The sequence below is a fragment of the Macrobrachium nipponense genome, chromosome 32 (assembly GCF_015104395.2).
Source record: "Macrobrachium nipponense isolate FS-2020 chromosome 32, ASM1510439v2, whole genome shotgun sequence".
Taxonomy (NCBI): Eukaryota; Metazoa; Arthropoda; class Malacostraca; order Decapoda; family Palaemonidae; genus Macrobrachium; species Macrobrachium nipponense.
In genome coordinates, this window is record NC_061094.1 from 16,009,413 (window position 1) to 16,036,401 (window position 26,989).

A 26,989-nucleotide genomic window follows, 5' to 3' on the forward strand; every position below is an offset into this window, starting at 1 on the left:
GTTTAACACAAGGTCAGGGGAGGTGCAGCCTTTTGACCATGTATGGACCTGATACTTAAATTAAAGGTGACCTCTCTCCTGTCATTGCCCCACCTTAAGAGTTCTGCCTTTAGCAACTATAATGGTAGCAGACCAGACACATCAAATCACATTGCTTCTTTAATGTGTTCTGTACTGAATTAACTATGTATATAAATGTGATGTGTTGCATCAGGTCTCCTACGAAAAGAGTTGCCACAGTCAGACTGTGGGTTGCTCCACCCCAGTCGGGGTAACCCTGTGATAAGGCCAACTTGGAATTGCCAGCAGCACCGCTCAAAACCAGAGCAGGGCTGTCGCTGGGAGGCATGAGAGAAACAATACTATCGTGGCCCCTGAGCCACTGATGTTTTAGTGCCTTAAATGCCAAAAGCAATTCACCACCTTTCCTGGTAGGTATCTTTATGAAAGGAAAGCCCATCCTGAGGAGTTTTATGGTGAGAAAGTTTGCAGGCTCACAAACAAAAAGAACAAGCCTTGGGTTGAGGAGGACCTCAGGAGGATGGTCAGATTTGAAACTGAAAATAGTAGAGAGCCATTCATTAATCAGAAAATATAGCAAAGGAAGTCCATTGAATATAGACGAATTTTACAAGAAATGCTCCGACAAAAAGATCAGTGCCAGAAGTCCTTTATAGATAGTCAGGAGGTTATACCTCCTCAACCAAAGAGATCATGCTGGTTTAAGACAGACCTAATTTTATGGCTAGAGCTGAGACCCAATTTAAGAATGATCCTCATGTCAACAAGATGATCCAATTAGGATACTTCCCTTTCCAAATATTGGAAAGCGTTAAGAGTGATTGGAATTCGAAAGAGTATCAGAAGATACTTGAAGCATATTTAGAAGTGAGCGCCAGAATAATAAACAGCAATGAGGCTGGCCTACCAAGAATGAGTCTTGAACTCGTAAGAATTGATGAACCCCAGACTCAAGATATTCGGGAAGATGGGATGAACGAGCACTTATCAATGATAACGGGTGGTAGTGGTGGTTCTCGACCATCATCCCAAAGTTCCAGCACCCATAGTAGTGCAAGTAATGATGAAGAGAGCAAAATAATAGCAGGAGAGCTGGGTAATATCAGAGAGGGAATACTCGGAAGAAGGGAACAAAGGCAACCTCCCAGAACAAGTGAGAGTAATCAGAGAGAACTAAGAAGGAAAGTATAAAGAAGAGAATATGTAGTCATCAAGAGGGGATCGAAGAAGAACGGGTAGAACTGCACGGAATGCTATACTGGGTAGGGACCCCCTTGCTCGGCTGTCTCTCTCTCAGAGGACGGCCAAGTTTTGGGGTTCTCTATTCTCCAGGGAGTCTATCTGATGAAGGGAACAATGATGTTCAACAAGCAAATGTAACATCAATATGGAGCCAGTGTCTCGGAAGACATTAGCTGAATGAAAGGAAAGATAAAACTGAACTCAGCAGCACCAGGGCAAGATGGCATAAAACCATCCGACATTAGAGCTGCTGGTGAATCTGAGATTAAGAGATTTTATGACCTTGTTCTACAAACAAGGATTTGCACTGCTGAATGGTCAAAGGGGAGAACACCCTGCTACCGAAAGTTTATGACCCAAGAGAGCTGGGAGACTACCAGCCAATCACTATTACATCAGGTGTCACCAGAGGCCTTCACAAAATCCTTGCAAAGAGACTTTCCGAATGCCTTCCCACCTCAACAAGGCAAAAAGGCTTTAATCTGGAAGATGGCGTAAGTGCCAATATTTTGATCTTAAGAGAACTATAAAAGAGGTTAAGGAAGATCCAAGTAGTCTCTATATTGCCTTTGTTGACTTCAAAAAGACGTTCGACTCAGTTAGTTGCCGGCACTACTCACAGCCCTTGAGAAGGCAGGGCTTGATAATGAGTCAGTGAGAAATTTTTACCAGGAAATAAGCACAGAGATTGCTGGCGTAACATATAACATCACAAGAGGAGTGATGCAGAGAGATCCTATATCTTCACTTCTTTTTAATATTATGCTAGATCAGGTGCTAAACAAGATCCCTGAGGGTGTTGGGACCACCCTACATGGAGAAATAATTAACTACTTAGCATTTGCAAATAATATCGTTGTGATGACAACCACGAGAGAATGTCTAACATCGGCACTAAAGGTCCTACTTGATGAGACGCTGAAGTCTGGTTCAGGACCAGGGATTAGAAAGTGCTCCATCACTGAGATTATGGCTGACCCAAGGAGAAAAACTTGTATCACAATGATCGACCGTTCACCCACAAAGGCAAACCAATACCTAATTTGTCTGTGAACAACTTCTACAAGTATCTCAGAGTTGAAGTTGGAGTCGTCCCTACAAGTATCTCAGAGAAAAAAATCACTTTTGAAGCTTGTGATCCCGCCACAACAGTACGAAGTTAAGCTAAATACAGTTGACTCGCAGGTATATGAGTATTTAAGGATGGTACGAGCTGTTTTGTAAATAACGACTCTAGGATTGTTAAGTCTTGTGGGTTGGCAGTATGATCCATGACAGTAAAATCACTGTTCTCAGTGTACTAGGTTTTACATTGTTTTGAATGGGTCTTGATACTGGAGTCTTGTGGATTTGAGATTTTGCTACCAGTGCGGAAACTGACTCCCCGATGTGAATTAATGTGCACCTTTAGAAGCCTACCGATGGATCCCATGTAAATCCCTCAAATACATTGAGCACAAGTATATTTACAGACGACATCAGAGGATATATATAAAGACGCAGCTGATCCTTTATGTTTAAAAACAAAGAGTCAATACTAAAAGGATTTTTTGGAATTAATTTGGCTGGGAAATGCTCGTGAATAATTTGCGTATATCTGTTTTGAAAGGTTATGTCGTTGATATTTGGAAGGGCTGCATAGAAATTCTTTTTTTGTACCATAAAAACTTTAGATTTTCAAGAGAAACTTTTATTAACTAATTGATTTTACTTTCTATTTACTAGCTGGGTGGAAAACATTTACTTCTAAAGAAGTTAACTAGAAATAAAATCTCATTGCGAAAGGCATTCCAGTTAGGAATGCGCCATTAGGAAGGGTAGAAATGGAATTAATTTTGAAATTAAAATTACAGTTGCTATAGAAATTCGATCCGAGTCCTGTAAAAGGTTTCTTTCTAAAAATCGTGGTGTTGAAAGAACTGTCTTCTCTACTTACTTCAACGTCCAGGAATGGCACAGTTGGTCTCCTCTCTTTCTATAGTAAAGTTCATTTTCGGGTGCAGTGTATTCGCCTGGTCGAGGAAGAGATCATCTTCGTATCCACCCTTGAAGAGAACAAACGTATCATCGACATACGTAGAATAAAAGAGAGGATGGAATCATAAAGACCAGGGAGCACATGATGAAATGAGCGAATGTAGAGGCAAGTGGAGAAGCCATTGCCATGCCATCTTGTTTAAATAGTTTACCTTTAAAAACAAAGGCAGTGTCCAGCACTGCCACTTCAAGAAGGGTCTTAAAAAGCGCCCGGTTAAAATGACTAAATGTAAATGGACTCAGGATCAGGGAATAACTTGTCAGTTCAGTGGTCTCACTAACTGGAATATTCGTCAACAGAGAGATTCGATGTTAAGGCTGGTCATGAATAAGTCGGAATCCTGTAAGAAAATAGGCTCCTTAAGTTGGAGGAGGGAATTATTGAGAGAGTAACTTCTTTGTTAATGGTTAAAGTATAGGAACGAGAAATTTGATTTGTTTATAATTTGGTGTATTAAAAGATGCTAAGATATGCCTAAGTGGGAGACGTGGTTTATGATTTTTTTTTTGGAAGGCATATAAAGTACCGTAAGAAGAACCTGTGGAGTACAGTTCCTGATATGTATATAGTTTCATGAATAATATTATCCCCTCTCAAAGACCTATGGAAATGATTTATTTGTCTCGTATTTTAAAGATATTGAGATAGTCGGGGGTGCTAATAATTTCGAATTTATTTCTGTCGTTTAAAATACTTTCCATCTTGGCTGAATAATCGTGTTGATTCAAGATAAAAGCTCCTTTACTTATGTTGGTTCGTGTGATAATAATGATTTCCTTGTTAGCGAGTCGCTTCAAGGTGTAGTTATTAAATCTTCTTTTCTGAAGAAGGTGTCCATCGAGTCTTAAGTTTCCTGAAAGTACTTTGGGATCATTCGAATAATCTTTTTTTGTAGGCTCCCCAGGTCGGCCTCAAAAGGATGCGCTTCAAGTCCATGAAATATTGATTCAAGCGGTAAAAATTGATTTGATATAAGTAGGTGTGTAATTAGTTAAGCAGAGGTTCAAACCCAGTGACAAAAGGGACTCCTCTCTTTTAGATACAACAACGTTAGAATAGGTAAACTTCGGTCATTATGAAATTTGTGGATAGTAGTGCCAAGGATAATGAGTTTCCTGTGGTGGCGTTCCTGTGCATGAGACATCAAATCCTGCAAAATATTATTATAAATTCCTTACATATCGAAGAGTCTCTAAAAGTTAACGAGTTAAAAAGAAAAGTCCGGTAACTGTTTATTAATGCCTTACGTCTCTCAATAGCCTTTTGTTTACAACTGATTCCTAAATTAAGGAAATTATTTGTAGCCTCATGGTAGAAATGTGATTAATATTTGATGCTTTATAAAGTTTACACTTTACTGAGTTATGAACAATATCAAGTTGCGCATTGATTCACATCGGGAGTCAGTTTCCCCACAGGTAGAGGAATCTCGAACCCACAGCACTCCAGTACCAGGACCCATTCAAAATAATGTAAAACTTAGTACACTGAGAACAGTGATTTTAGTTTTATTGGTCATACTGCCAACCCACAACATTTAACAATCCTTGAGTCGATGTATATGCTTACCATCCTTAAATACTCATACATCTACGAGTCAATTGTGTTTAACTTAACCTCTTAATATGGTGATTTCTTTACATTTAGTTCCTTACTGTCTCACCTATAGATTGGTTGTGTTTTGATCTATTTTATTCTTACTCTGTTATATTTTAAATGAATTCTAAGACTGCTCTTACAATTGTTTTTATCTTATCTTATGCGCTATGCGCAGCCCTGAGGACGTAATTCTGTGGATAATTACAAAACGTTGGCTATAAAAAAAAAAACAGCCTCGTGATGTGTGGTTTTCGTCCGTCTTCCTCTGAATATGTTACTTGGAGTGTTTCCCTGTGCCCTATGTCACTATATCAGTTTCATTTTGGCTCCATAGATCAAATTTATAAAAGATTTTTCCGTTACGATAATATTCAGATGTATGAAAACAAGCTAAATGAACCTAGTTGGAATTACTTCTTTACAACAGTTATTCCAACTAATAGGTTAATTTAGCCTGTGTTCTTAAACATCTGAATATGCTTGGAAAAACAGCAAAAGAAGTCTAGTTTGACGGACAAACAAAAATACAAACGTAAAGGCGGCTCAGATTTGTTACTTGTGGGCGGCGGTGAGAACGGCTACACATCTGCGGCAACAGATGCCCAAAATTAGTATCATTTCTGCATATACCGACGATGAAGCCACTGACGACCTTCTATTCCGGGATTTCCTGCCGGCAGAATTGGCCTTTTCTGGCATAGACAACGTATTTGATTTTCCCGGGAGAGAGAGAGAGAGAGAGAGGGAGAGAGAGAGAGAGAGAGAGAGAGGAAGTCATACGATATTATTATCATAACCACAGCGATGACTTTTGTGGTGTCTGGGTAGACGCATAAGTACTGTCTGATGTCTGACAGTTTTGGTTTCTTTCGGAAAAGGAGAATAGTATCTTTAGTGGTGTCTATTTTCAAGCAATAACGATCTTTATTTATACCAAAGGAATGACTCCCGCGTTGCAGGCAATAAAGGAATGCTGTGTCCATTGGGTCAAATTGATCAGTGTGGATTAGGAATGTTAGATGTTCTTAAAAGAAGACTTGAAACTATAGTATCAATCCCGCCTTGTTTCCTTAGCTATTGAGACAGTTTCAAGGCATGTCTTCTTAATTAAAGCAGCTCCGAGCATCTGACGTTTGAAATTGGTCATTCCTTTACACACACACACACACACACACACACAGAGAGAGAGAGAGGAGAGGAGAGCATGGAGAGAGAGACGAGAGAGAGAGAGACGAGAGAGAGAGAGGAGAGAGAGAGAGAGAGAGAGAGAAATTCCTCAATGGTAATGCAAATGCAACGACGACAATTTATTGTTAACACTCCTGAAATCTGGGTCACCTCTTTCAGCCGTCGAGGATGAATTCTTGGAATGATAAACAAACCCCCAACAAAGCTGCTGTATTAATTTAACGTTCCTAAGCTGACTGCTGTTGAGACAATTATGCGTTGGGCACTAAATGAATAAAGCAGCATTGTTGCAGTTTCGGTTTTACCTCTTCAAGATTTGAAGAAGGGCTCCAGAGATTTCAGATTTGAAGAAGGGCTCCAGAGATTTCAGATTTGAAGAAGGGCTCCAGAGATTTCAGATTTGAAGAAGGGCTCCAGAGATTTCAGATTTGAAGAAGGACTCATAGAATTAAAGTTTGAAAAGGGCTCCAGAGATTTAGATTGAAGAAGGGCCTCCCAGATTTCAGATTTGAAGAAGGACTCCAGATTAAAGGTTGAAGAAGGGGCTCCAGATTTAGATTTAAGAAGGGCTCCAAGATTTCAGATTTGAAGCTCCAGAGATTTCAGATTTGAAGAGGACTCCAGAGATTTAGATTTGAAGAAGGGTCAGATTTCAGATTGAAGAAGGGCTCCAGAGATTTCAGATTTGAAGAAGGGCTCCAGAGATTTCAGATTTGAAGAAGGGCTCCAGAGATTTCAGATTTGAAGAAGGGCTCCAGAGATTTCAGATTTGAAGAAGGGCTCCAGATTTCAGATTTGAAGAAGGGCTCCACAGAGATTTCAGATTTGAAGAAGGGCTCCAGATTTAGATTTGAAGAAGGATCCAGATTTCAGATTGAAGAAGGACTCCAGAGATTTCAGATTTGAAGCTCAGAGATTTCAGATTTGAAGAAGGGCTCCAGAGATTTCAGATTTGAAGAAGGACTCCATAGATTAAAGGTTTGAAGAAGGGCTCCAGAGATTTCAGATTTGAAGAAGGGCTCCAGAGATTTCAGATTTGAAGAAGGGCTCCAGAGATTTCAGATTTGAAGAAGGGCTCCAGAGATTTCAGATTTGAAGAAGGCTTCCTAGATTAAAGGTTTTGAAGAAGGGCTCCAGATTTCATTTGAAGAAGGGCTCGAGATTTCAGATTTGAAGAAGGACTCCAGAGATTTCAGATTTGAAGAAGGGCTCCAGAGATTTCAGATTTGAAGAAGGGCTCCAGAGATTTCAGATTTGAAGAAGGGCTCCAGAGATTTCAGATTTGAAGAAGGGCTCCAGAGATTTCAGATTTGAAGAAGGACTCCAGATTTCAGATTTAAGAAGGGCTCCAGAGTTTCAGATTTGGAAGCTCCAGAATTTCGATGAAGAAGGGCTCCGATTTCAGATTTGAAGAAGGGCTTTCCGAGATTTCAGTTTGAAGAAGGGCTCCAGAGATTTCAGATTTGAAGAAGGCTCCGAGATTTCAGATTGAAAAGGGCTCTAGAGATTTCAGTTTGAAGAAGGGCTCCAGAGATTTCGATTTAAAAAGCTCCAGATTTCGACTTGAAGAAGGACTCCAGATTTCAGATTTGAAGAAGGGCTCCAGAGATTTCAGATTTGAAGAAGGACTCCAGAGATTTCAGTTGAAGAAGGACTTCCAAGATTTCAGATTTAAGAAGGACTCCATAGATTAAAAGGTTTGAAGAAGGGCTCCAGAGATTTCAGATTGAAAAGGGCTCCAGATTTCGATTTGAAGAAGGGCTCCAGAGATTTCAGATTTGAAGAAGGGCTCCAGAGATTTCAGATTTGAAGAAGGACTCCATAGATTAAAGGTTTGAAGAAGGGCTCCAGAGATTTCAGATTTGAAGAAGGGCTCCAGAGATTTCAGATTTGAAGAAGGGCTCCAGAGATTTCAGATTTGAAGAAGGGCGATTTCGATTTGAAGAAGGGCTCCAGATTATTCAGATTGAGCTCCAGATTTATTTGAAGAAGGACTCCGAGATTTAGATTTGAAGAAGGACTCCATAGATTAAAGGTTTGAAGAAGGCTCCAGAGATTTCAGATTTAAGAAGGGTCCGAGATTTCATTTTGAAGAAGGGCTCCGATTTCAGATTTGAAGAAGGGCTCCAGAGATTTCAGATTTGAAGAAGGGCTCCAGAGATTTCAGATTTGAAGAAGGACTCCATAGATTAAAGGTTTGAAGAAGGGGTCCAGAGATTTCAGATTTAAAGGACTCCAGAGATTTGAAGTTTGAAGAAGGGCTCCAGAGATTTGAGGTTTGAAGAAGGCCTCCAGAGATTTCAGATTTGGAGAAGGGCTCCAGAGATTTGAGGTTTGAAGAAGGCCTCCAGAGATTTCAGATTTGAAGAAGGGCTCCAGAGATTTCAGATCTGAAGAAGGGCTCCAGAGATTTCAGATTTAAAGGACTCCAGAGATTTGAGGTTTGAAGAAGGACTCCAGATATTTCAGGTCTGAAGAAGGGCTCCAGAGATTTGAGGTTTGAAGAAGGGCTCCAGAGATTTCAGATTTGAAGAGGGGCTCCAGAGATTTCAGATTTGAAGAAGGACTCCTGAGATTTGAGGTTTGAAGAAGGACTCCAGATATTTCAGGTCTGAAGAAGGGCTCCAGAGATTTCAGATTTGAAGAAGGACTCCTGAGATTTGAGGTTTGAAGAAGGGCTCCAGAGAATTCAGATTTGAAGAAGGGCTCCAGAGATTTAAGATTTGAAGAAGGGCTCCAGAGATTTAAGATTTGAAGAGGGGCTCCAGAGATTTCAGATTTGAAGAAGAGCTCCAGAGACTTCAGATTTGAAGGACTCCAGAGATTTGAGGTTTGAAGAAGGGCTCCAGTGATATCAGATTTGAAGAAGGACTCCAGAGATTTGAGGTTTGAAGAAGGGCTCCAGAGAATTCAGATTTTAAGAAGGGCTCTAGAGATTTCAGATTAAAAGAACTCCAGAGATTTGAGGTTTGAAGAAGGGCTCCAGAGATTTCAGATTTGAAGGAGGGCTCCAGAGATTTCAGATTTGAAGGAGGGCTCCAGAGATTTAAGATTTGAAGAAGGACTCCAGGTATTAGAGGGTTGAAGAAGGACTCCAGAGATTTCAGATTTGAAGGAGGGCTCAAGAGATTTCAGATTTGAAGAAGGACTCAAGAGATTTCAGATTTGAAGAAGGACTCCAGAGATTTGAGGTCTGAAGAAGTGCTCCAGAGATTTCAGATTTGAAGAAGGACTCCATAGACTAAAGGTTTGAAGAAGGGCTCCAGAGATTCGATTGATGAGATTTAGAGCTCCAGAGATTTCAGATTTGAAGGAGGTCTCCAGAGATTTCAGATTTGAAGAAGAGCTCCTGAGATTTCAGATTTGAAGAAGGACTCCAGAGATTTAAGATTTGAAGAAGGACTCCAGAGATTTCAGATTTGAAGAAGGACTCCATAGACTAAAGGTTTGAAGAAGGGCTCCAGAGATTTCAGATTTGAAGGAGGACTCCAGAGATTTCAGATTTGAATAAGGGCTCCAGAGATTTCAGATTTGAAGAAGTGCTCCAGAAATTTCAGATTTGAATAAGGAGTCCAGAGATTTTAGATTTGAAGAAGGACTCCATAGACTAAAGGTTTGAAGAAGGGCTCCAGAGATTTCAGATTTTAAAGGAGGACTCCATATTAGAGGTGGTGAGAAGGGCTTCCAGTTTGATTTCAGGATTTGAAGAAGGGCTCCAGAGAATTTAACGATTTTAGACGGGTTCCGAAGAATAGGATTTAAGCGCTCCAGAGTTTTTTTTTAGATTTTAAGAATTTGGGTTCCAGAGATTTTTAGATTTTAAGAAGGGATCCAGAGATTTTTAGATTTTTAAGGAAACAATGGCTCCAGAGATTTTCAGATTTGTGAAGACGGGCGTCCAGAGAGTTTTCAGATTTTTAAGAACAGGTTCCGGATACTTCAGATTTTAAGAAGGACTCCATAGATTTCAGATTTTAAGAAGGACTCCAGAGATTTCAGATTTGAAGAAGGGCTCCCGAGATTTCAGATTTGAAGAAGGTCTCCAGAGATTTCAGATTTGAAGAAGGACTCCAGAGATTTCAGATTTGAAGAAAGGCTCCAGAGATTTCAGATTTTAAGAAGGGCTCCAGAGATTTCAGATTTGAAGAAGGGCTCCAGAGATTTCAGATTTGAAGGAGGGCTCCAGAGATTTCAGATTTGAAGGACACTAGAGATTTAAGGTTTGAAGAAGGACTCCAGATATTTAAGATTTGAAGAAGGACTCCAGAGATTTGAGGTCTGAAGAAGTGCTCCAGAGATTTCAGATTTAAAGAAGGACTCCAGAGATTTAAGATTTGAAGAAGGGCTCCAGAGATTTCAGATTTGAAGGACACTAGAGATTTAAGGTTTGAAGAAGGACTCCAGATATTTAAGATTTGAAGAAGGGCTCCAGAGATTTGAGGTTTGAAGAAGGCCTCCAGAGATTTCAGATTTGGAGAAGGGCTCCAGAGATTTGAGGTTTGAAGAAGGCCTCCAGAGATTTCAGATTTGAAGAAGGGCTCCAGAGATTTCAGATCTGAAGAAGGGCTCCAGAGATTTCAGATTTAAAGGACTCCAGAGATTTGAGGTTTGAAGAAGGACTCCAGATATTTCAGGTCTGAAGAAGGGCTCCAGAGATTTGAGGTTTGAAGAAGGGCTCCAGAGATTTCAGATTTGAAGAAGGACTCCTGAGATTTGAGGTTTGAAGAAGGGCTCCAGAGAATTCAGATTTGAAGAAGGGCTCCAGAGATTTAAGATTTGAAGAAGGGCTCCAGAGATTTAAGATTTGAAGAAGGGCTCCAGAGATTTCAGATTTGAAGAAGAGCTCCAGAGACTTCAGATTTGAAGGACTCCAGATTGATTTGGAGGTTTGAAGAAGGGCTCAGTGGATATCAGATTTGAAGAAGGACTCCAGAGATTTGAGGTTTGAAGAAGGGCTCCAGAGAATTCAGATTTGAAGAAGGGCTCTAGAGATTTCAGATTAAAAGAACTCCAGAGATTTGAGGTTTGAAGAAGGGCTCCAGAGATTTCAGATTTGAAGGAGGGCTCCAGAGATTTCAGATTTGAAGGAGGGCTCCAGAGATTTAAGATTTGAAGAAGGACTCCAGGTATTAGAGGGTTGAAGAAGGACTCCAGAGATTTCAGATTTGAAGGAGGGCTCAAGAGATTTCAGATTTGAAGAAGGACTCAAGAGATTTCAGATTTGAAGAAGGACTCCAGAGATTTGAGGTCTGAAGAAGTGCTCCAGAGATTTCAGATTTGAAGAAGGACTCCATAGACTAAAGGTTTGAAGAAGGGCTCCAGAGATTTCAGATTTGAAGGAGGACTCCAGAGATTTCAGATTTGAAGGAGGTCTCCAGAGATTTCAGATTTGAAGAAGAGCTCCTGAGATTTCAGATTTGAAGAAGGACTCCAGAGATTTAAGATTTGAAGAAGGACTCCAGAGATTTCAGATTTGAAGAAGGACTCCATAGACTAAAGGTTTGAAGAAGGGCTCCAGAGATTTCAGATTTGAAGGAGGACTCCAGAGATTTCAGATTTGAAGGAGGGCTCCAGAGATTTCAGATTTGAAGAAGAGCTCCAGAGATTTCAGATTTGAAGAAGGACTCCAGAGATTTAAGATTTGAAGAAGGACTCCATAGACTAAAGGTTTGAAGAAGAGCTCCTGAGATTTCAGATTTGAAGGAGGGCTCCAGAGATTTCAGATTTGAAGAAGTGCTCCAGAGATTTGAGGTTTGAAGAAGGACTCCAGATATTTCAGATTTGAAGAAGAACTCCATAGACTAACGGTTTGAAGAAGGGCTCCAGAGATTTCAGATTTGAAGGAGGACTCCAGAGATTTCAGATTTGAATAAGGGCTCCAGAGATTTCAGATTTGAAGAAGTGCTCCAGAAATTTCAGATTTGAATAAGGAGTCCAGAGATTTTAGATTTGAAGAAGGACTCCATAGACTAAAGGTTTGAAGAAGGGCTCCAGAGATTTCAGATTTAAAGGAGGACTCCAGATATTAGAGGTTTGAAGAAGGGCTCCAGGGATTTCAGATTTGAAGGAGAGCTCCAGAGATTTTAGATTTTAAGAAGGGCTCCAGAGATTTTAGATTTTAAGAAGGGATCCAGAGATTTTAGATTTTAAGAAGGGCTCCAGAGATTTCAGATTTGAAGAAGGGCTCCAGAGATTTCAGATTTTAAGAAAGGTTCCAGAGACTTCAGATTTTAAGAAGGACTCCAGAGATTTCAGATTTTAAGAAGGACTCCAGAGATTTCAGATTTGAAGAAGGGCTCCCGAGATTTCAGATTTGAAGAAGGTCTCCAGAGATTTCAGATTTGAAGAAGGACTCCAGAGATTTCAGATTTGAAGAAAGGCTCCAGAGATTTCAGATTTTAAGAAGGGCTCCAGAGATTTCAGATTTGAAGAAGGGCTCCAGAGATTTCAGATTTGAAGGAGGGCTCCAGAGATTTCAGATTGAAGGACACTAGAGATTTTAAGGTTTGAAAGAAGGACTCCAGATAATTTAAGATTTGAAGAAGGACTCCAGAGATTTGAGGTCTGAAGAAGTGCTCCAGAGATTTCAGATTTAAAGAAGGACTCCAGAGATTTAAGATTTGAAGAAGGGCTCCAGAGATTTCAGATTTTTCAGATGTGAAGAAGGGCTCCAGAGATTTCAGATTTTAAGAAAGGTTCCAGAGATTTCAGATTTTAAGAAGGACTCAGAGATTTCAGATTTAAGAATGGACTACAGAGATTTCAGATTTGAAGAAGGGCTCCCGAAATTTCAGATTTGAAGCGGTCCCCAGAAGAATTTCAGGATTTTGAAGAAGGACTCCAGAGATTTGAGATTTAAAGAAAGGCCTCCACAGATTTCAGATTTGAAGGGAAGGGCTCCAGAGATTTTGAGATTTGAAGAAATGGGGCTCCAGAGATTTCAGATTTGAAATGAAGGGCTCCAGAAGATTTCAGATTTAAGGAACACTAGAAGGGCTTTCCGTTGAAGAAGGACTCCAATTTCTTTAAGATTTGAAGGAAGGGACTCCAGAGATTTGAGGTCTGAAGAAGTTTGCTCCAAGGGAGATTTCAGATTTAAAGAAAGGACTTTCCAGGAGATTTAAGGAATTTGAAGGAATCTCCCAGAGATTTCAATTTTTTCAAGATTTGAAGAAGGGCTCCGAGATTTCCAGATTTGATTTAAGGTCTCAGGATTATTTGAAAGAATTTTAAGAATGGCTCCAGAGCGATTTCAGATTTTAAAGCAAGGAAGGGGCTCCACAGAGATTTCAATATTTGAAGAAGGGGCTCCAGTATGATTCAGATTTTGAAGAAGGGCTCCACAGAGATTTCAGATTTGAAGAAGGGCTCCAAAGATTTCAGATTTTTCAGATTTGAAGGGAAGGTGCTCCAAGAGATTTCAGATTTGGGAGGGTCAGATTTAATTTGAAGAATTTGGCGAATGGCCTCCCCAGAGATTTGTCAGATTTGAAGAAGGGCTCCACAGATTTCAGATTTGAAGAAGGGCTCCAAGATATTCCAGATTTGAAGAACGGGCTCCCGAAGATTTCAGATTTGAAGGCGGGCTTTTCCAAAGATTTCAGAATTTTTCAGATTTGAAGAGTGGCTCCAAGTGATTTCAGATTGATTTAAGGCGCAGATTTATTGAAGAATTTGGGAAGAATGGCTTCCACAGAGATTTCAGATTTGAAGAAGGGCTTTCCAAACGAATTTCAGGATTCTAAAGAAGGGACCCAAGAGATTTAAGATTTGAACGAAGGGTGCTCCAGATATTTCCAGAATTTTTCAGATTTAAAGAAGGGCTCCAGAGATTTCAAGATTTTAAGAAAGGTTCCAGATATTTTCAGATTTTTAAGAAGGACTCCAGAGATTTCAGAGGTTTTAAGAAGGACTCCAGAGATTTCAGATTTAAGAAGAAGGGCTCCTTTCCAAGATTAATTGAAGAAGGTCTCCAGAGATTTTTGAGATTTGAAAGGAAGGAGTTTCCAGAATTTGGAAAGAATTTCCAAGAAGGATCCAGAGATTTCAGATTTGAAGAAGGGCTCGATTTCAGATTGAAAGAGTCTCCAGAGATTTCAGATTTTGAAGAAACCTCAGAGAATTTGAGATTTGAAGAAAGGGCTCAGATTTCAGATTTGAAGAAGGGCTCCAGAGATTTCAGATTAGAGGGCTCCAGAGATGGCGGTTTGCCAATAGACTGGAGAAGCTGCGTCTTTGTTAGTACTTCTATGTATATCTTTATATTGCAATATATATATATATATATATATATATATATATATATATATATATATATTATATGTATATCTATGTAGTATTCACTGATTTACAAAGCAGAAAATCGTTTCAAGTTGAAGTTAGGAGTCTGAATCTTACCGAATTTCATTGCCTGAGCGTCATGTCGTATCTATGTTCAGTCTTACAGGACCAGTATAAATGACTAAGTAGGAGCCTGTTCGAGTCGAAATAAAGCTGTAATGCTTTGCAGTAGTTATTTTAGTCATTATGAGGCAGATATTTGGTTATGACGAATATCATTCGGGACACAATAACGGTGTTTTTGACTTCATGATTAAGCCTTTTTAATTAACGAATTATTTTTCTGTGGGCTTAATAGGGTTATTTATTATCCCCATTTCAGAATACTTTCCATCAGACTGAAATCCAAACCCTTGCTCAATAAAAAACAGACCCTCCAAAGGAAATGCAGCATTCGTATTCATCGACAGAGACAAAGAGTATAGTTTGACCGTAACATCGAATACTGTCTTTCTTAGACGCAAAGTTTCCTGTAGTTCAGTTGTTTTGCTTATAATCAAATAACTGACTTAAAATTCGTGACCTTTATTTTGTCTTCCACCTGGTACCTCCCAGGCTAATCTCTGATACGAAGCGACTGCTTCCCCTGATCATATCTGCTGGCAATATGGAACCGATAACACTGTGTCAAGCCTTTTATGGCGCACTGGAGTCAAGCATCCCTGTACTTCATAATGAGTTTTTCTTGTGGCAAATGATGAAAGTTTTATTTGTATCTGCCACAAGTTAATCATGGTGGTTTTCTAACTTCTGGCAGAATCAGTTCATTCACTCTAAAGTTATTTCACTGAAACAGCGGTGAAGAAAGTGTTATTTACTTGCAACGTATTGATGAAGGTCATGACAATAATAAGAATGAGCTACACGTTGCCAAGCTCCATCACACTGAATACGCTGAATGAATGCCGAGTGAAAAAACCTTCGATCAAATAAAATAAATGTCATGATAATAAAATTTCACACTGATAATAATAATATTATCCTTATTAAAAAAAAGATTAATCATGGCCGTTATGCTGCTGCTGCGGTTGTTGCAGTTGCAATTAAAAAATAAAAGTCAGTTAACTATCAATTATCATCTCGAAGCATCTTATTTCAATTGCTAGTGTTGCGATTTGCAATAAGCAAAGAGTGAATCCATTGGAACCCATGCCACGGCAGCCCATATCTCTCTCTTCAGAGAACAAAACCACGCTAATCTAAAAACACAAGGAAAGAAGAAGTGCATTTTCAGCTGTGGATATAATTAAACGCGAGTATTTGCATTTGTTACTTACAACATCAAGACATTTCGTAGTTGTAAAATTTATGCGCTCAAATCCATTTTTTTTCTGATTATATTAATTTGGTTTCCTGCTTAGCTTTTCACATCAAATATGAGACTACATTTGAAGAGTCAAGGTGTTCAGTTTTCGCATTCATTTGCCTTCAAATTTCTTTCTCAGTCTTTTACATTTCCCCCCCTTTTTTTTAACCTTATGTTTTGTTAGATGCTCTCCCCCCACCCCCCCGCATTTTATTTTGTCTGAGGAAACTTTTCCTTTCGTTTTCTCATTTCATTTCTGTTCATCTTTTTTTATTATTCTTTCTCGCCTTTCTCAGCTCTCTTTATAGATTTGGTTCTCATTTATTTTCTGCCGATTCTTTTTATATAATTATTTATCTTTCTCAGCTTTCTCTATAATTAATCAATCAATCAATCCTATTTTCTGTTGATTATTTTATTTAAGATTTATCTTACTTTCGTAGCTTTCTTTGTAAATTTTCTTCTCTCTTATTTTCTGCCGAACTTTTTTTAATTTTGCTAAATATTTTATGATGAATTTTTCTTTGGATTTTTCCATTTTTTATGACAAATACGCTTTCTATTTTGCCTTCTTACGAACATTGTCTATTACTTGAATAGTAGACTACATTTTTGGTTCATTTCTCGGTAAGGATTGAGTGCCACCAATGCACCTCCCTTGGCGCACTGTAGACATTGCTAGTGGGTGTTTACAGCGTCCCATCTGCCCATACCTGCACCCACTTCTCACCCTTTCCTGCTTCCTTTCTTGTTGTTTTCAGTAATATTAATGTCAAGAGTTTAATAATAAAAAATTCTCCTAAAGATCTTCCAGGCTGCATATATGAAATTCCTTGCAAAAAGTGTAATAAAGTCTATTACGGACAGACCGGTAACTCTCTTTCACAACGTCTCAAACAACATCAATATTCTGTGAGAACTGGGCAAATATCGAATGCATTATTCGTACATATGAGAGATTTAGACCATCCTATTAACTGGAGTCAAACAAGAGCCTTAATCCCATGTAATGACACAGTTAAAAGGAATATCATTGAATCTTGTTTCATCAAGTCAAATAATAGAAATGTTCTAAATTTAAGTCTTGGTTTATTTGAACTTGATACTTTCATTATGAAAAAAGTTGTAGATAAATATAAGCAACAAAATTAATATATTCAGTTTTTACACGTTTTGGACTATAAAGGTACTGTGTAATTTCGGTTAGGTTTGTGACCGTGTGATATCCGATAATCCTGGATTATCTCTTTTAATTTTTACCCTTTTGACAGTTAACCATCTGGTATTCTTGATCTTGTTTTGTACCTGAGACCTTTCTCTCCAATTGTACTTCATTAACTCCTTGACAATGTCTGAGTAAAGACGAAAGCGCTTGGATTTCTGACTATCATTTTCCTGTGGGATTCGCTTATTTATGAAGTCACGTGCATCTACAGTGATTTTTGTAAGTATACATACGTATATATTTGATATATTCGTATGTACATATATATATTTTATATATGAACAAAGTTACAGCCACATAGGAAAATAAAGTGTTTCTATTTTCCTTCGTGGCTGTAACTTTGCTCGTATAATCATCTCGTACTTTTATTTCCTCGTAATTTAAATCAAATATATAATATATATATATATCATATATATATATATATATATATAGATATATATATAGATATTATTATATATATATATATATAGTTTATATATATTCTAGTATATATATATATATAATAATATATAGTTATAATAGATTATAGTATATTATAATTATATATAATATATATATATACTGTGTTGTGTGGTGTCTGGTTGTTTAAATAATTTAAGGTATAATTCAAAACATTTAAGTCACAGTATGACCAATGCATATCGAACTTCCACTTTTAAACCTTTGGAGACAGAGGTGACGGCAGTAACAGTGTATTTGAATAGGAGAGTCGGAGTCAATTTGATGACGGAATGGGTATTCCCACTACTATCATCTCCTCTTTGCTCCCAAAGGTATAGATAGGCTGGAATCTTGGCCAGCGCAGATGAACTTATCAAACATAATTCTCTTTAGCTGTAAGTTATGCAGGAGGCTAAGAGTATTCGATATGAATATGTATCATGGAGTAATATTCAGGAGCACAGAGAGTCACGTGTAAACTATTGACGAAACTTATAAAAATATGTATATATATATATATATATATATATTATTCATATATATATATATATATATATATATATATATATATATATATAGATATATATATATATATATATATAAGTCATATCACATTTCCGTGATTCATATACATATATCGAGCTACAATGTCCTTTAATATCTACTTCGCTCTACCTCGGAAATTAATATATTTTCATATATGCTTAACCGAAGGGGAATTTTTTCTCGATAATAGATTTGCCTGGACCAGGGCGCGAACCTATGGATCCTTTCAAACCCAGGAACGTCAGTGAAGCTTTCCTACTACACCACCGCGAGATGTAGTAGGAAAAGCTTCACTGACGTTCCTGGGTTTGAAAGGATCCATAGGTTCGCGCCCTGGTCCAGGCAAATCTATTATCGAGAAAAAATTCCCCTTCGGTTAAGCATATATGAAAATATATTAATTCGAGGTAGAGCGAATTAGATATTAAAGGACATTGTAGCTCGATATATATATATATATATGTATATATATATATATATATGTATCTAATAAAAGGAGCCCATAAAAACACCAAAATATAGAGTGAAAAGTACTATTTTTCAGAGACTGCTGTCTCTCTCTTCAGGTATATGAATGAGAAAGGTTTACAGAAAAGGTGGTATTTATACCAAGAGATCCATCCACGGGGAATCATTCTACAAGCAAAAATTCGGGTGTAGTATGGATAGTCCTTTAAGTCCTGTTTTAGCCAATCTGTACATGGAATACTTTGAAACTACAGTAATAAATGCAATAAAACCCAAAAACATGCTTTGGATGAGATATGTTGATGACATTCTAACATTTTGGGATAATAAGTGGGGCAATTTTAATGAATTCCTTTCAAAATTAAACACATTAGTGCCCAGCATCAAATTTAAAGTTGAATGGGAAACAGACAACAAAATTCCTTTTCTTGATGTTTTAATAATCAGAGACACGACAGAATACAAATTTACCATATACAGAAAACCAACGTTCTCACTTTCATATATTCACTACTTTAGCTATCACGACATTGCTATCAAGATAGGTGTAGCCAGCAACCTGTTCTTAAGAGCCTTACGAATTTGTTCCCCAGATTTCATGGAAAAAGAATTTGAACTAATTCGTAAGCAACTTTCGTCTTTAAAGTATCCTGACCATATAAATGAGAAAGCAATTCACAAAGCAAACGTAATTTTCTACCGACCCCCTAAAGACAAGACCAGAGATATGTAAGTGTTTACATAATAAAAATATGGAATGTTAGTCCATATATATAAAAGACTAAAACTAAAGAGGTCAACCAGATTGCTTGCAGGAATGTGATCAGACTAGAGACGCTAAAGATGACGTATACAATAAAAGTAGGCTAAGATAACATGCCGTCACCTGTAGTCATTCATTTGTTTATAAACTCTAGTCCAAGCTCCCTGCTTGAGACAACTACCGCGACCTATAATTCAAACGGCCTACGTGATCTGTAGCGTGTCTCATTTTGATTGTGTGTTCGTATGTAACTATGTCATCTGATTGTATGTTCATATGTTCGAGCTACTATCTGCTTCCTTCATAACTTGTAACAGAGATGGTAGACGGGCAGAATAGAGTTAGCTATCGTCATTAGAAGACCTGTACCTCTTTACCTAAGCTTTATCATGTAGAGAGAATAGAATTAGCCATTATCATTGGCAGAAGCGATCAAGCTATCGTCATTAGAAGACTTGTACAATCATACCTGATCTTCACCATGTAAATTCAGAGAATATAAGTATTTTTTGTACTTCGTGGTTTCTACTAGATCCTCACATCATTGCCGAATCATCATGAGTTTAACACATCGTCGTCATAACCAAGAAGATAATACCGACTTCGTAAGTGATCTACAAACCCCAAGACACTCCATTGAATATGGAAGTGCAATACCAACCGACTTAGCGTAAGATTATCACAAGTCTAACATTACCTCATAGGGCGCCTTATTATACAAGGCAACAGCCCTAAAAGTGGTGGCAGTGTCACAGAAGAACTCTACAACTTCTCCGAAGTAAAACCAGAATAATAAATCATGAAGTCAACGACGACGGAAGCAGCAGATTCTTCAAGCAACTTATTATCATCGTTTAGTGAGCGACTTCAGAAAACAACAAGAACTCTTCACCGACGACGAAAAGCAAGAGATTCTTCAAGCAACTTAGTATCATCGTTTAGTGAATAGCTTCAAGAAACAAACCCGACGTGTCCTTTTTCCTACGGCAACGCAAGCTTCGTCTCTCATTAGAATCATTCAAGAAAACATCGTTAGTGAGCGTTTCCCGCACTTCAAGAAACAAACCGAACGCGTCTGCAGCATCGGATCTTCAAGGGTCGAATCATCGAAACAACGCGCACGGGGAAAACTCAAGCCAAACCAGGTCATCCGCTAAAGAGGGGGGCCAAGGGCACATCGTTATCGGAACACCGTGACTTCCCACAAAAGCAAGCTAAGTACAATTTTTTATTCATTTGGAGTAACTGAGTGTTTCCTTTGCAGGTCGAATTCGTTATTCCTGTGGCTGAAGTTACGAGACATTCTTAATCTTACTTTTTTACAGAAATTATCTACATCATTGAGATTTCGCTACTGCGAGTTTTTATCTTTGAGTGTCTGTTTCCAGAAGTTCTACTGAAATATCATAATCATATACTATGTTAATTTTATCATTTTGGGTGATTATTAATCCCTTACGTAACAAATCATATTAAACAGTGAATATGCGTTTACGCAGTGGACGTCTGTATTTATATAGATGCATGGATAGGGTCGTTAGGCACCGTAGTGATTAGAAAACACACAAAAACAAGTGGAACACCCGTACAAATCTAGATAAATTAGAGGTAACACTATTTCGGGTCATGACAATAAATGCTCCTTTGCAAAGTCCCGATCGCAGTTTTAGCCTTGAGTTTTTTGAGTTATATAAAATATCGAACCTCAATGACTCAACTTAACTTTAAAAATACGGCTGGATTGCAAGGAATAACATGTCTGTAAAAAACTTTCATTAGGCTAAATGCGCTGACCAGGATATCTCACTATTTCAAATTTTAGCAAAGAATGAAGTAAACAACAGCAAGTACAAACATTTAATATTGAATGCAGTAGAGATAACTTGTCTTGGTAGTAATCGCTCAATTCTTTATAGTTCGTCATTCATACGATCGTTGTTTTACACGTAACCAACAACATAATGCTAAAAACATACAATACGTTGCCGATGGTAATAAAGAGAAGGATCCTAAATAGGTAAACAGTAGCCCTTTCAGAAACAAACAAATCGTGCTTAAGCACTTGGTTACTGTGTCATATAGTCAGACGGTCAAGGTCAGTCAAAACTGCCGAAGTGTTCAAAGCATAGCAAATTCCACACAATAAGCGACTCTAGCAGAGTGGGGAAAAGCGATGTTGGATCATGCATGCCAATATCTTTTTGAATTAAAAAGGAATTTTCGTTTGAATAACACGACCGTATCAAGTAAACAGAGCAGGTTCTAGTAATTTTAATACATAAGTTATTATAAGTAGTGGTGGATTAAGCCCGACTGTACGCGCCGTAAAAATTAAATATCTTGTTTTATTCCTTTAGTAAACGTAATATCCTGTATTTACGGACTCACCGTCTGTTGTTCGAACTTCCCTAATGAGAAGTCCGGATAAGCGAGTGCTTACAGATGCCTCTATAGTTATAAAAAACATTGATCTGTATCTAGTGTAATTGTAAGATATCCATCTAGGGATATACAAAATATTATCTTACATCCTGCAAAATAAGGCGTGTTTTATCAAAGGAAAATCCTATAACCTTCAAACATATTAAAATCCGTTTGAACAAAAAGAGACAGTTAATCAAATAATAACTTATATAGAGGAACTATACATTTGTCTCATAAATCGTAACATTGTTCAAATGACCCAACAGAATTCTCCCACAACCGCAGTCGTAGTTTGCACGCAAAATCTCGAGAAGCATGCACCCTCGAATGTCTTAGTGCGTGTAAAAAGACTTTGCTGGGAAATGAAATTTTAATCCTTCCCGACACTCTGAAATATAACGATTTCCGCGAACAAAGTTAATCTAGTAATCCACAAAACCTATACATATAAATATCGCATTTTTTTTATTGTTGCTAATTTTAAATCCCGCCCAATCAGTCGTGGATGAATCTCTCTTATATTCTATCTAAAGTAATATCCGTAAAGTCATTCAAGCAGAGATGATTCAGCAGAAAAATTTTTTTTTATCTTTTATCTGAATACCAGGAAGTTTCTCCACTAGCGAGTGATCTCTGGGGAAAAAAAACGGATGTAATTTAACACAAAATACGGTCTAAGGACAAACATAAAGCTATATGCGTACCGTTGAAAATGTTAGTAATAGGAGTCATTAGGAAGTCAAATAGCCCATATAATTTTTCCCTCAAACGCCAGAATAAATTATTTTTCACCAGCTTGGACTTACTTAAAAGCTTTTACCAGATACCATTACCTAAGTGATTGTACCTCATACACCGTTTTCATCAGCAAACAACTCGGAGGGGACATTATCAATTTTTACGTATGCCTCCGGCTTACGTTGCGCCCCAAATTACAATATAGTGTTTGGAGACTTTTAGGGGATAACCTACATGCCTATATGGATGATCTTGTAATCTTTTCTAATACCTTAGAAGTACATTCACATAAAGTAGAGCTAGTGCTACAGAGACAAAGACAAATAATCTCAGAGTAAAATATCTAATTGTGAGTTTTTTAAAACCGAACATGTTTATCTAGGTTTTATGTGTCTAGTCAAGGTCTTAAAGTAGTCCATGGTAAGGTGTCGGCTATTCATAACTTTCCGGTACCTATTAACGTAAAAGGGGGATACAGCACTTTCGCGCTTTAGTGGGTATTACAATCGTATGTAAATATGTAACTCTTCAATCATGACAGCTCCTTTAACAGATCTTACGAAGAAGAGCGTAGATTTATTATGGTTTAAAAAGCATCAACAGGCGTTCGATATCTTAAAAGCGGAATAATGCAGCTCACCTAACTTAAAAATCCCTGATTTAAATAAGGAATTTTTTTTTTATTGCAACAGACGCCTCAGACCAAGGGGTAAGAGGGTACTACTTCAGTAATATGATAAACAGTTCTTTCCTATAGCTTTTTATTTTTATTCACGTAAACTAAAGCCCTCTGAAAGTAAATAAGCAGTAATAGGCAAGGAAGGGCTAGGTATCTTTAACTCACTAGTACATTTTAAGTTCATAATCTACGGCTATCCTGATAAAATCCTTACTGACCATAAGTCACTTACCGAGTTTTTCAAAGGCTTTAATCACAGTCTAAAAGGAACTCGGTGACAAATGATCATTCGGGTCTTTGGAGCCAAGATAAGATGTCTACCTGGGAAAGCAATTATCATAGCTGACGCATTATCCCGCAATCCCGCACCATACAGCAGAGAACCATTAATTGGACTAAAAGATATAGAAACATCCGTGCCATTGTTAAAACCGTATCTAAACAAGAAAATTCCTTAACCCAAGAGATCGCGAGCATTGAATATCTGGGTCGGAGCGCAGAACTGTTACAAACTGAACAAAGCAAGTGTCAACAGCGATAAGCAAAACAATAAACACTTCGAACGGAAACAGGGTCAGCGGCTAAGCAAAAACAATAAACACTTCGAGCAGAAACCCTAAAGCAAAAGTATATTTAAAGTATGTATATCAGAATTATGTAATCAAATGTAATATTATATGTAGGTCCGTGACGAGGAAAACCCGAAGAACACAGCAGGTGACTAACTATCAGTGAGTAGTAATAATCTCTTTCATACCAATCGTCATAAAATGGTTGCATTCCGTCATCCAGGGTTCCCCATTATGTCACAGAAAGCCAAATCACTGTTTTACTGGCCTACAATGCTTACAGATATAAAAAGCACATAACTAATTGTAACACGTGTCATGAAAACAAGGGATACACTAAGACACCTGTCAGTTTAGGGGCCTATCCTGTGCCAAATCAATCCTTGAAAGAATATACTTAGAATTATTAACAGAATTACGAGTCTGACAGAGGGAATAAACACTTCTTAGTGTTAATAGTTCCTTGACACGTTATATAGAATTAATAGCACTAAAAACAAACACCGCAATTGAGTGCGTTAGGAATATTTATGAGTGCTAAATCAGTAAACATGGAATTCAACACATGATGATCTGACTCGGGTGGTGTAAATCAATAATAATCTCCTTAACACGTTGTGTGAATTCCTATCCATTAAGAAAACCAATAGTATATTTTATCGCCCAGAGTCAATCGGTTTGGTAGAATAAGAGATAAATAAGAAAGTGTCAATGTCTTACGAGTTACAACTCTTGATATTGGATCCGAACTGGATTATAGCGGTTCTCGCGGTTTTAAATACCTTTATCATTGATACCGCAAGTAGCCTTATACGATACGCCGCTAGAACACTTTTCCACATATTCAAGCCAACCATTAATTTATCAAATATATATAAAAAAAATATATAAACAAATAAATATAAAAAATAAAATAAATATGGATACAAGTGGAGTAATATAATACACTCCGTAAGAAGTCGGAAGGGTTACAAATTATAATTTAAAAAAAAGGAATCACGATAAAATCAATAAGCAAAACGTAACCATAGGTTAATTAAATATCCAAATATATATGCGTAAAGATTTGAACTCTAACTTAACGCTTTAGTAATGACAAATAAGCTAAAAGTTCAAACACATATCAAAACCTACTGACATATTGTCTGTCCCGGTGATTTATATTCGTAGTCAATGAAAAAAAAATAATATTAATAAATAAATAAATAAAATAAAATAAAAGAGATTTTAAAGTCAGGGAGTCTAGAAGTGAAAATGTTATCTATGGAATAAGCCTATATGAATCTTATACAGGGCTAATAATATATATAAAATTTGTATGGAAACCCTTTTCATTAGTTTGAATAAGGAATATCTAATTTAACAGTATTACATTTATTTACAATCATGCAGATATCCAACATGAAACTAATATATTGTTCAATTTTGGTACTGTTTTTTTTTTCAGACATTCTTTTCGTGTGGGTCGACTATTAAAAAACAAAAAAACAAAAAAATTTATACTAAGTCGTTTCTTTTACGGCAAGTAACGTAACGCTTAAGCTGGTGACGACGTCATCAGTCTAGAAGATGCCTGTTGCGTTTGCCGACTAATCATTGTTCTTTATAACCTCAATAAACCGCTTGCGAAGCAGATTGACTGGAGAAAGGAATGCTTAGCTCATGAACTTCACACATAGGTCACATGACATACCACATAACCTATTCTTATCCGTGTGTGCAATTCAACTTTAGTTAAGGATTGCAATCGTTTTAAAATTAATAAACAAAATAAGCAAATAGAATTTCTATAACAACAAAATGAATTAATTTTTTCTGAACCTCATAGACAATTAGAGTCAATAATTCAGCTTAAGACATTGGTATAAACGGACATTTAGAAGTATCAAATCAGGGATATGAAATATTTACTTGCAACATTAGTCTATTACAATTCAAGTAAAATCACATTCATGGGAAAATGTCACATTTTCTTGGACAACCCAAAGTTTATATAGAAATTAGTTACATAGTGGGTTTTTTCGTTGCATCTCCTACCTATTAATAAAGTTTTAAAAATTAACTTCAGAGGATGCGCGCGAGAAATTTGAATATGAAACTTTTGTTAGGGGCACATAGGATCGGATTTTATCACAGCTTAATTTCAGTTAGCATAGAAAAATACAGAATCATGATTAATATTCTCTTTGACTCTTATGTTGCCTGGCAATCTTACAAATAGCACCGTTTTCCACCTCTTTGTCTAGTAACTTACTACCAGTAATATCGAATTTTCTTTGGGATTCGTATTGATATCTGTTTATTTTTTATAATTATGGATATTTTTACAAGTCATCATAGACCTGGATAGGTTCACTCATTGTTAATGCCATGGATAAAAAAGCTTGTACAGCTGACTCTTTTGAATTCCATAAAAAATCAGCGAATTCATGTGGGTTAAGTCTGGTCTTAATGGCTCTCTTCCCCCCTGTATTTGGATGTCGTCTGAATTTACTTTGCTTTTGTGACACGTATAATTTCACTTGCGGGCTGATTAATGGAACCTGGTTACAGTATCCTGCAGTACGAGAGTTTCACATCGCAACTTCAAAAAATCGTTCGTCGCTGCGGACGACGGCAGTCGAGTAACAACCGCCTACAATGTGAAAGGAATAAGCACCATCATGGACTTCTTCGACCGACACCGTGTCCCGTCGTTAATCTCGTTTTAATGCGGAATGCTCCGGCGGCTGTCGGAAATCGACTACAAAAGGGACATACTTCCGACAATTACGACCCGAAGGATATTAAACTCTACTTTGCTGGCGAAGGACTCGTGCTGGGGATGATTTTATTCATCGCGAACGTAATCGTGTAGCTTAGGATGCAGAGAATAAGTATGAGCGCAAAATAGAACGTTGGACCCGCCCAGGCAAATTTTCCCCTTGTTTTAACCATTGAAATAGGCCGTTTCATTTGGCTATAGGTGGTTGTCTCGAACTGTGTAATGGACGAAAAGTTGTTCGAACGCTAGTTAAATGTGAAGTAGTATAACCTCGGTCATGTATCCTATATATATAAAGTATCATGTATCCTATATATAAATGATCATAAATAACAGAATCGAAATATATTTTTGCGTGTACGCACTAGGAATCTATATATAAATGATCATAAATAACAGAATCGAAATATATCTTTGCGTGTACGCAATAGGAATCTATTTAAAGTGCACATATATTAATCATAATTATATGAATCCATATACATATGTATAAACAAATCAGGTAGCCTATAATCAATCTGTTACCTTTTATCTTACCAATATCTGCAGTTATATATGAGTTAGTATATGGATTAATGAATCAGATATATAACAGTTAGCATAAAAATCAACGAATCAATCAGCATAAACATTAA